The 9,603-nt window shown below is 35.9% G+C and overlaps 1 protein-coding gene across 1 annotated transcript in view; it reads left to right on the top strand.

Moving 5' to 3' along the window:
* The first annotated feature begins 3,837 nt into the window (after positions 1–3,837).
* Positions 3,838–9,603, top strand: part of tiam1b (TIAM Rac1 associated GEF 1b) — an 81,787-nt gene continuing 76,021 nt past the window's right edge. The window contains exon 1 of the mRNA XM_067364917.1: positions 3,838–3,927. The gene's annotated coding sequence lies outside the window, so the exon portion shown is untranslated. The remainder of the gene's footprint in view (positions 3,928–9,603) is intronic.

The following is a 9,603-nucleotide window of genomic DNA, read 5'->3' as shown; positions in this document are numbered from 1 at the left end:
AGCGCGTCAATTCTACGTGGACTGTGAGCGCTGTGATTGGACTGCTAGAACCCCTCCTTCAGGTCAAAAAGGAAAATGATGTATAAATGAAAACCAATGCCTAGCAGATGGTGTAGAGGCTACGGCGTAGGTCAGACGCAGAAGAGTAAATCAACCTTTATCAGGCAATAACTTTTCAGGCAGCGTTTGCACACGAAGGTACCTCATGAAACTTATTTCGAACAGACTTCTGAGGCATAATGCATAATGGTGTAAAGAAAGATTTACAACAGAATAAAGCGAGCTCTGGTGATAACTAAGCACATATTTGATTACTACAATATTAATTTAATTCACATTGAAGAACATTGAATTTGGACGTGTCTCAATGCCTTCCAACCTTGGAATGCATCTTCCAAAGGCAGCATTTTTCAGTTTTCGGATGCCAGTTTTTGGAAAATCAGCTGAAGATGACAGATAATCCTAACATCTGCTATAGCATCCTTTACAGTGCTGAAAATGCACCATGTACCTGTTGCTTTATGAATTGCAAACACATTTCAGAATGTATTCCCGTGTTCCAGGTGTTGTTTATGACTGTTTTTAAGATATATATATATATATATATATATTTATATTGTGTTATTTATGGCTCCAGCATGCTAATCACTTACGACTAAGTCATTAAGAGAAATGGGACTTTCTGTCTGTCATTCATGGAATTGGGGTCACAGAGGTCAATTCCAATTCTGATACTACAAAATTATTATTTCACATACATCCAAACATTACCATATTGAAATGGCCTGAGGATCTGAAGTATCATGAATACTTGACTCCTTTATAATAGATGACCGAATCCCATAATGATGCATTTGATGCAGAATATGAGACGATGCAGCTGATATTTTATCATGCAGAGCAGACTCTGCGGCCGGTCTGGCATTCCTGTGGGCTCAGACGGCCCTGCGTTCACCCGAACACCCTCCCTGCTCCTCCTCACATCGCTGAGGAGGCCGTCATGTCACGTCTGTCTGTCTCCTCGGAAAAACAACACTGACTCGTCTTGTTAAAGCTGATGCGTCTTTTCTGCATGTTAAACATTGAAAAAATTACATGCATCATATCATGTGGGACGGAATATTTGGAAATGTAAGGTAGGACTTCATTTTATCCATCAGGATTTGATATGATCATGTGCTGTGATTATTATTGGTTCATTTTTGTTTTTCTCCACCCAAATGGTCTAAGTTGCAAGTTGTATGAAAGGTGAAGGTTATTGAAAGTTATTTCTTTATTTTTTATTTTTTATTTATTTATTTTTATGGCATTATGGCATACTTTTTTATTAATGATTATGGGATTATTAACATTTATAAATTTTTGTTTTAAATAAATTATGGAATTAAAACTTACATTTATTTTCATGTAATAGTAATTATACCATTATTCATTTTTATTTATTTGTATTTTTTAATAATTATTATATGATTGTTTATATTCTTAATTTAATATGAATTATGTGAATATTATGATTTTTTTATTTTATTTTTATTAATTATTATGGGATTATAAAGATTTTTAAATTAGCTTTTAATTAATTATTATGGAACTTTTACATTTATTTTCATGTAATATGAATTATGCCACTATTAATTATTTTATTTTTTAATAATTATTACATGATTGTTAATATTTATTCTTATTTTTTATTTAATGTGAATTATGGAATTATTATGATTTTTAATTGTATTTTTATAAATTTTTAATTAATGGGGTTGTTAAGATTATTCATTAATTATTATGGAAATTCATTATTTAATTAATTATTATGGAAAATAATATTATGCCATTATTATTTTTTATTAATTTATTTTTTAATAATCATTACATGATTGTTAATATTTATTCTTGTTTTTTATTTAATATTATTTAGTAAATAAATTACAGTAAGGATTTTTATGGGATTGTAAAGATTTTTACATTTTTGTTTTTACTTAATTATTATGGAAATTAATTAATTAATTAATTATTATGGAAAAATAATATTATGCCATTATTAATTTTTTTATTTAATATTGTTTAGTAAATAAATTGCCTTAAGGATTTTTATTGGATTGTTAATATTTTTACATTTTGTTTTTAATTAGTTATTATGGAAAAAATAACATTGTGCCATTGTGTTCATTGTGTTCATTTTTAATTATTATTTTTTAAAAATCATTACATGATTGCTAATATTTATTCTTAATTTTTTATGTAATATTATTGCAGTAAGGATGCCAAAGACCACATTTCTTTCTTTCTTCCTTGCTCTCTCTCTGTTTCTCACTGTCTCACTCAGTGTTTTGTTTGGGAGGAAGTATCCAGCTGTGGAGTATGTCCAGATTAGGGGTCATAACCTTGGCTGGTGTTGTTAGTCTCTTTATATGCCGTCAGACTAAACGCAATGTTGAGGTTCTTATTTTAGACAGTTTAATCACAATTGTCTAGACGGGCTGTTGCACTTCTGAGCTGTGCACAGTCCAGTTCATCTGTCTGAGGTGCTCGCTCGCCCCCTCCACAGCGCTCTGTCGCAGGGTTATATCAGTCTCTGCACCGGTCTCAATCTGGCCCCAGGCGTCTGCGCTGCTATGTATGCAAAGCAGCTCGCAGATCACATGATCAGAGTGACGGAACAGCCTCCCTTCTCCCAAACACTGTGGCCACAGCCTGGCGTCCCAGAATACCTACACAAGGTGTGTGTGTGTGTGTGTTGAAAATGAATTCGGCTAGGGTCGTCATCATTGACGTCTGTGTCTCTCTCCTCCTACAGCTCTGGTGCTATGACAACAACGCTGCTGCCTTCCCACCAATCACACCTCTATCTTCACAGAGACATAAGCATGCTGTTCTGTCCAAATATTTAACATTTAACCTCTTCGGCTGGATATTGTGGCATGTGATAGATGTTTTTTTGTAGATGCCAACACTAGATGTCATGATGGGTGAATATTAAAAAACATTATTTAGGGCCCTACCATGTCTGGTACATATTTTTACCACAAAATCAAAGGAAAAAATACTAAATTATATTTTGCATGATGAAATGGAACCTATTTATAGATTTATTGCATCTTGACATTATTTTAAGGACAGTTAAGCACATATTTCCTCCATATTCTCATTACTATAATGCAATAAGAATATCATGTTCATTATTTTTATGTGAAAGCAAAAATTATTTAAAATATTTGTGCATGGTAGAATTTGTGTTGCTTTTATTAAATGTATTAAATAATGTTGATTAAAATAATTTAAAAAAAATCATTGCATTTCAGTTATATAGTATATTTATTGACAATTACTGAAACTACAGAAAAATCCTCAAAAATATAATGTCCAAGACAGATGAGAATATGATGTTTAGTTGTCATAAAAATAATATTTTTTCTTCTGATTTTGTGATTAAATGCACACTACACATGTTTATTTATTTTTTATGTGGGATAAACTTGTTATTTTGTAGACTTTATTTTACAGAAGTTGCCCATCGGTGGGCGGAGCTCTGCGGTAAAGGTGTGAGAAGTGGGTGGGGTCAGTGTTTGTGAGAGGCGGGTTTGAATTCTTGTGTAAATTTGATGCTCTCCGCAGGGTCATACCAGAGCCATTCAGACAGACCAAAAGGAGAAGAACCACACACATTCCTGCTCACAATCTCACAGTGATTCCGAGGCAGAAGGAAAGGGGGAAGGGGAAGGAGGTAAAGAGAGTGTGGGAGAGGGGAGGAGAAGAGGGGGGATCGTTGAACGGACACAGCCCCCCATCCCAAGCTGTTTCAGTTCCCGTCCACTCACGTGGGAGTCAGTATGTTGTGGAGTTTGAGACGGAATGTGGACGGAGCTGCAGGAAACATGCGATTTTAGAAAGGACGTGTGTCATTGGGTCACAGGATCGCCCCCTGGGAAGGTAAGACGTCTGTGCGGTTGTCGAGGTGTGGCGGCAGTCTTTGGGTTTGTGTTGATGCTTTTTAGAGCAGTTTCGCAGCTTCAGAGAGTCTCGATGTCTGTTGAGAGGCAGAGAAAGCAGATGAAAAGGATTTCCCACATCTGAACAGCGCTGTGTGTATGTCTGACTTTGTCTGTCTCTGTTCGGCTTGCTCTGTCTTTCTATCTGAACATTCAAAGAAGCGTATTGACATGGTAAACAAGGGTTTGCATCGGAAAAACATTAATAGCAATTACATGTTTAATGTTTGTTGTTATATACTGAACACATGTATTATAGACGTTTGCTGGTCATTTTCTGGTGTTTGTATCTCAATGGAAGTTTAGACTTCTCTACCTTAGGTTTGTTCTTCTTGGGGTTTTGTGTAGCTGGTATATCCCTAGTTTAACTATTCCTGTTGGAATTTCAGACATAATTTACAGCCAATCCTAAAAAAAAAATCCTAAGACAGTCACAACCTGGAAATATCAGGGATTTTTAATTATTGATGATATTTTTTAATGAATTTGTAGTTTAATTTTGTTTAACATAATTGTTTTTTTTTTTTTTAATGGTAGCTTGTTTCTGCCACTAAATAAACAATAAAAAAGGTATAATTGTGACTTTTTATCTTGCAATTCTGACTTTTTTTCCTCAGAATTGCCAGTTTATATCTTGCAATTCTGACTTTGCAAGTTTATATGTCGCAATTCTGACTTTATAACATGGAATTGCAAGTTATACAGTCAGAATTGTGGGATATAAACTCGCATTTCTGAGAAAGAAGTTAGAATTGTGACTCGAAAATTTGAAATCCTGACTTTATAACACAATTTTGACTATATCACACAAGTCTTACAACAACAACTTTTTTTCCTCAGAATTGGACTATTGTGAGGTAATAATTCACTGATTCTGACATTATAACTCGACTTTATTTTTCGCAATTCAGACTATTTCTCGCAATTGCGAGTTTATATCGAAATTCTGACATTAAAATTAACAATTGCAACTTTATATCTCGAGATTCTGACATTATAATTCACGATTTCTAGTTTATATCTTGAGATTCTGACATTATAATTCACAATTGTGAGTTTATATCTCCAGATTCTGACATAATTCACAATTGCAAGTTTATATCTCGCAATTCTGAGAAAAGAAGTCAGAATTGTAAAGAAATAAAGATGCAATTTTACCTTTTTTATTTTTAGTTTAGTGGCGGAAACAAGCTTCCATATTTTTAAGTGAAAACATATTTAATATTTAAATACTTTTAAAATTCCTTATCAAATAATTGAGAATAACTGGAAAGTCTGCTGAGTCCTATTGGATAATCTGTAGTCTTTATCGGAACTCTACTGGCATTTTATTAGAGTAATCTCTTCCTACTTGAGTTAAAAGAAAGCAACAGGAGTTTTAAAACCAGCAAAGTTTTGCCATAAATTGCTTGTGATGCTCAACATGGACATTCAATCCCATTGGAATCCTAATAGTCCTATAGTGAACTATGTGTTCTTAAGATCCACTTGTTGTTATGCTGGAATCATGTGTTGGAATTCCCATTAGGATCCAGACCATTGCTGAAATTGCAGTTGGATTTGTTTGACTATGTGAATCTGTATGCGTTACATTTAAATTTAAACTCTTTGTGGTTTGCAAAATCTGATTTATTTTAGCACTAGTAAAGTTGCTTGTGTCCAGTTGCCCACATCTAAACTGTTGCATATCAATAGATAAATCCTGGAAGAACAAAGAATATTTAAAAGATTGTTATTATCTTCCACCTGTGGTCTTAAATGCTAATTGAACTGGTAGTTAATGACAGAACATCAACACGCAAACGCTGCCTTTCTGCGGGTGTCAGACGCTGTAAATAGTCCATGCGTGCGTCGTTAGAATGACAAAGCTCCTGTGCTGCTGCTATTGTGTAGCCGTGTGAGGAAGATGATGAATTGCAAATGTGTGAGTCGGTCAGAGTCAAGGAGAATCCCCTCTGAGCGTGTCCTGGTGTGAAGGACTTTAGACGGGCTGAATTCATTCTCTGAGCCCCTGTGAATGGCCTGAGAAAAGGAAAGGCAGAAAGACAGGAGGAATCTCTCATCTGCTGGTATACAGATGGAAATGAATCAGCCATCCGCAGTCAGGCAGGACAGGAGGTCAGCGCTGGTGGACGCAGCTGGGAAGTCTTGCATCATACAGAGAGCCATTAGAGAACACATATGGAGAGAGTGAGTTCATGTGAATATTAAAAAAACCTAAAAGTTGGTCTGAGTCACACACAAGATCGGATATTAACAGGGCCAAAGTGACCAGAATGCTCTAGATTTTTAATATGTGGAGGCGAAAAGGCCCTTTAGCCAATTCTTGTTGTCTGACATTTCATATAGATTATTATTTAGACGGGTTTATTTTTGAAAGTCACTCTTAGAAGAAAAAGTTCTGTATAGAACTTTAAAGAGTTCTGTAAGGCACTTCATATATAGAACCTTTTACTCACCCTAATGCCATTCTACACCCGTAAGACCCGTTAATCTTTGGAACGGAAATTGGGATATTTTTGTTGAAATCCGATGTCTCAGTGAGGCCTGCATAGCCAGCAATGACATTTCCTCTTTCAAGATCCATTAATGTACTAAAACATATTTAAATCAGCTCATGTGAGTACAGTAGTTCAATATTAATATTATAAAGTGACGAGAATATTTTTGGTGCGCCAAAAAACCTAAATAACGACTTATTTAGTGATGGACGATTTCAAAACACTGCTTCATGAAGCATCGGAGCATGATCAATCAGCATGTCGAATCAGCGGTTCAGAGCGCCAAAGTCACGTGATTTCAGCAGTTTGGCGGTTTGACACGCGATTCGTGATTCGACACAAAAGATTCATAACGCTCCGAAGCTTCCTGAAGCATTGTTTTGAAATCGTCCATCACTAAATAAGCCGTTATTTTGTTTTGTTTTTTGGCACACCAAAAATATTCTGGTCGCTTTGTAATATTAATATTGAACCACTTTACTCACATGAACTGATTTAAATATGTTTTTAGTACCTTTATGGATGTTGAGAGAGGAAATGTCTTTGTTGGCTATGCAGGCCTCACGGAGCCATTGGATTTCAACTAAAATGTCTTAATTTGTGTTCCGAAGATTAATGAAGGTCTTACGGGTGTGGAATGACATGAGGGTAAGTAATAAATGACAGAATTTTCATTTTTGGGTGAACTAACCCTTTAATTAATTTTTTATTTTGATTAATTTTTTGAATGAAACAGCTAGCATTATGCAATGATTTAAGACATTTCTCCTTATCTCCTCCTGCTCCGAGGTATACTCCTTATACCTCGACGGACTCAACGGATGAAATGAGTCAGAGAAGAGTTCTGTGTGAAAGAAGGCGAAGGCGGAGCCTCAGCGCACACCTCCTATTATGTTATTGTCACGGACCAATGGTAGATGTTTTGCAGCTGGAGGGAACTTTTCCTGAGAGTCGCTTTGGCAAGCCGTTTCGAACTCCCAAAACGAAAACAAAACAAACATAGCCTTATTTTGTTCTAAATGATGTCGCATCTGTTTGTTCTTCGATTCCGTTTGGATTAAATCTGGGCTTTTAGAAGAAAATGTTCCATATAGAAAGCTTCATATAGAACCTTTTAGGGGTTCCCATCACAAGATCATTTTATGGATTTAGTTGTAATTAATTTTGTTTAATTCTTTTTTATTTTGATTATTATTATTATTTTGAATGAAACAGCTCATATTATGCAATTATTAAAGACATTTCTCCTTATATAGAAACTTTTTTGGCATAAATGGTTCTTTAAAATGGAGTCTAGAACCCTAGGGTTCAATGTAGAACCCATGTTTACACCTGCAAAAAGATTTTGTCAATCCGATCAACAGGTGGACGAATCTAAATACAGGTGTAAATTAGGGGTGTAATGGTTCTCTGTAAAAAAAACAACTGTTCGGTTCTCCACACACGGTTCGCCACTCACTTGCACCGCGGTTCATCCCAAACCTGACAACACATCTATAACATGGTTTGTTGAAAACAACAATGTGCAAAACAGACAGACGGATTCGGCTAATGTATGTTTCAGTCGATGGATTCGCATTCTGGTTTCCCAATACGTTACAACAGCGATGATCAAAAGAACATGGACAAAACAGTCTCTCTTTGTAAACAAATGTTCAATGCGAGTGCCGTATGCTCGAATATGAGCAGTCATTTACGTCGTCATCACCCGCGCGACGTGAGCCCTGAACATCTGTGTTTAAACTAAACTTATTTAAACCTTGCCAATTTAAACATTCATCCATAAGAAGTGAAAGAGAAATGGTAGGTTATGTCTTGAGGGAATCGTATGTCTTAAAGAGACAACAGTCTAGTATTCGTGATTAAAAACCGAACCGTGAGTAATCTGAACCGGTGCAATCCTAGTGTAAATTTTGAGTTTGTCCACTTTCGACCACTTCCAGAGGTAGTTGAAAACGCATTACATTGGATTGCTTTCATAGTGTAATGTGGTCGAATGTGTTCGAACAGTGCAAAAGACCACCTACTCTCCACCTGAACTAATGCATAAACATTATGGGAAGCACTCTAGCCAGACTGGATTTAAACTTTGTCGGCTAAAGACCCAAGTTTTGTTTGAAGATGAAAAATGTACCAAGCACAATGTTCTCTCACTATTCCTGATTTCTGACACACACTCACAGCGTTCGGCTGGTCTTGTGGCTGTCAGAGTTGTCATGAAAGCTGCTGCTCTGTATGTTTTTCCGTCGTCTCTGGATGCATTCATATGTAAATTGCATGAGCTTATTTCTTCCATTAGATGGAAAGATAAAAAAAAACCATACATTTATCCACCCACAGACCTTCCCCTCGAAGAAATCAGGACAGAAGTGGTTGAAAGTGGACAAAAGAGACGGACTAAAACACTAGGTATAAACGGGTATTTGTGATCTTAATACCAGCTGTAAACAGGGCCTTTGTGACAGCATGCCCCAATAGCAGGACATGTTAGCACAAAAAAATGTCCCAAAAATTTTTTTTTCTGGGGCAAATATTGCTGTATAAAAGCAGTATTTGAAATAATGCCAGCTTTGAGGAACTAATACCTTGTTTTGACCAGAGTGCAGTTCTGTTTCCATAATCTCCATATGGGAACCAACAATCAAGTCAACAAAGGTTTGATTGTTATTTAGTTGTGCACGAGTGGAGAACTAAACAGGTTTAATCTCGACTCAAGCTTTTTCTTCCCTTGAAAGTAATTGATTGAAATAGTTTCCTCCTTGACTCGAGGGACACACTGACTTTGATAATTAAAAATGAGGCTAGAACGTGATTTTCATAAATACAGATCACTTTCATTGTGCTTTGATGTGGTCATTGCCGCTGGGTTGTGTTTCCTGTACTCAGAGTTGTTAATTAACTCTCCTGGATTGGTTTTGGGGGATAGAGGGATTCAGACCATCGTAAGCATGAGATAATATCTCATCTAGCACTTATGCATTGTTTTCCAAACAGATCCTTAAGAGCCATGCCAGGAATACTTCTTGTCAGCAGTATTGAGTGATGTGTTGTATGGCGAGTGATAGTAGTATTTAGACATGGGGAATCCCTTTTATCTGTGTGCATCTCAACTTTCA

The sequence above is a fragment of the Chanodichthys erythropterus genome, chromosome 17, assembly GCF_024489055.1.
Source record: "Chanodichthys erythropterus isolate Z2021 chromosome 17, ASM2448905v1, whole genome shotgun sequence".
Classification (NCBI taxonomy): Eukaryota; Metazoa; Chordata; class Actinopteri; order Cypriniformes; family Xenocyprididae; genus Chanodichthys; species Chanodichthys erythropterus.
The sequence above is the reverse complement of the archived record's forward strand: the minus strand, read 5'-3'. Positions and strand labels throughout refer to the sequence as shown.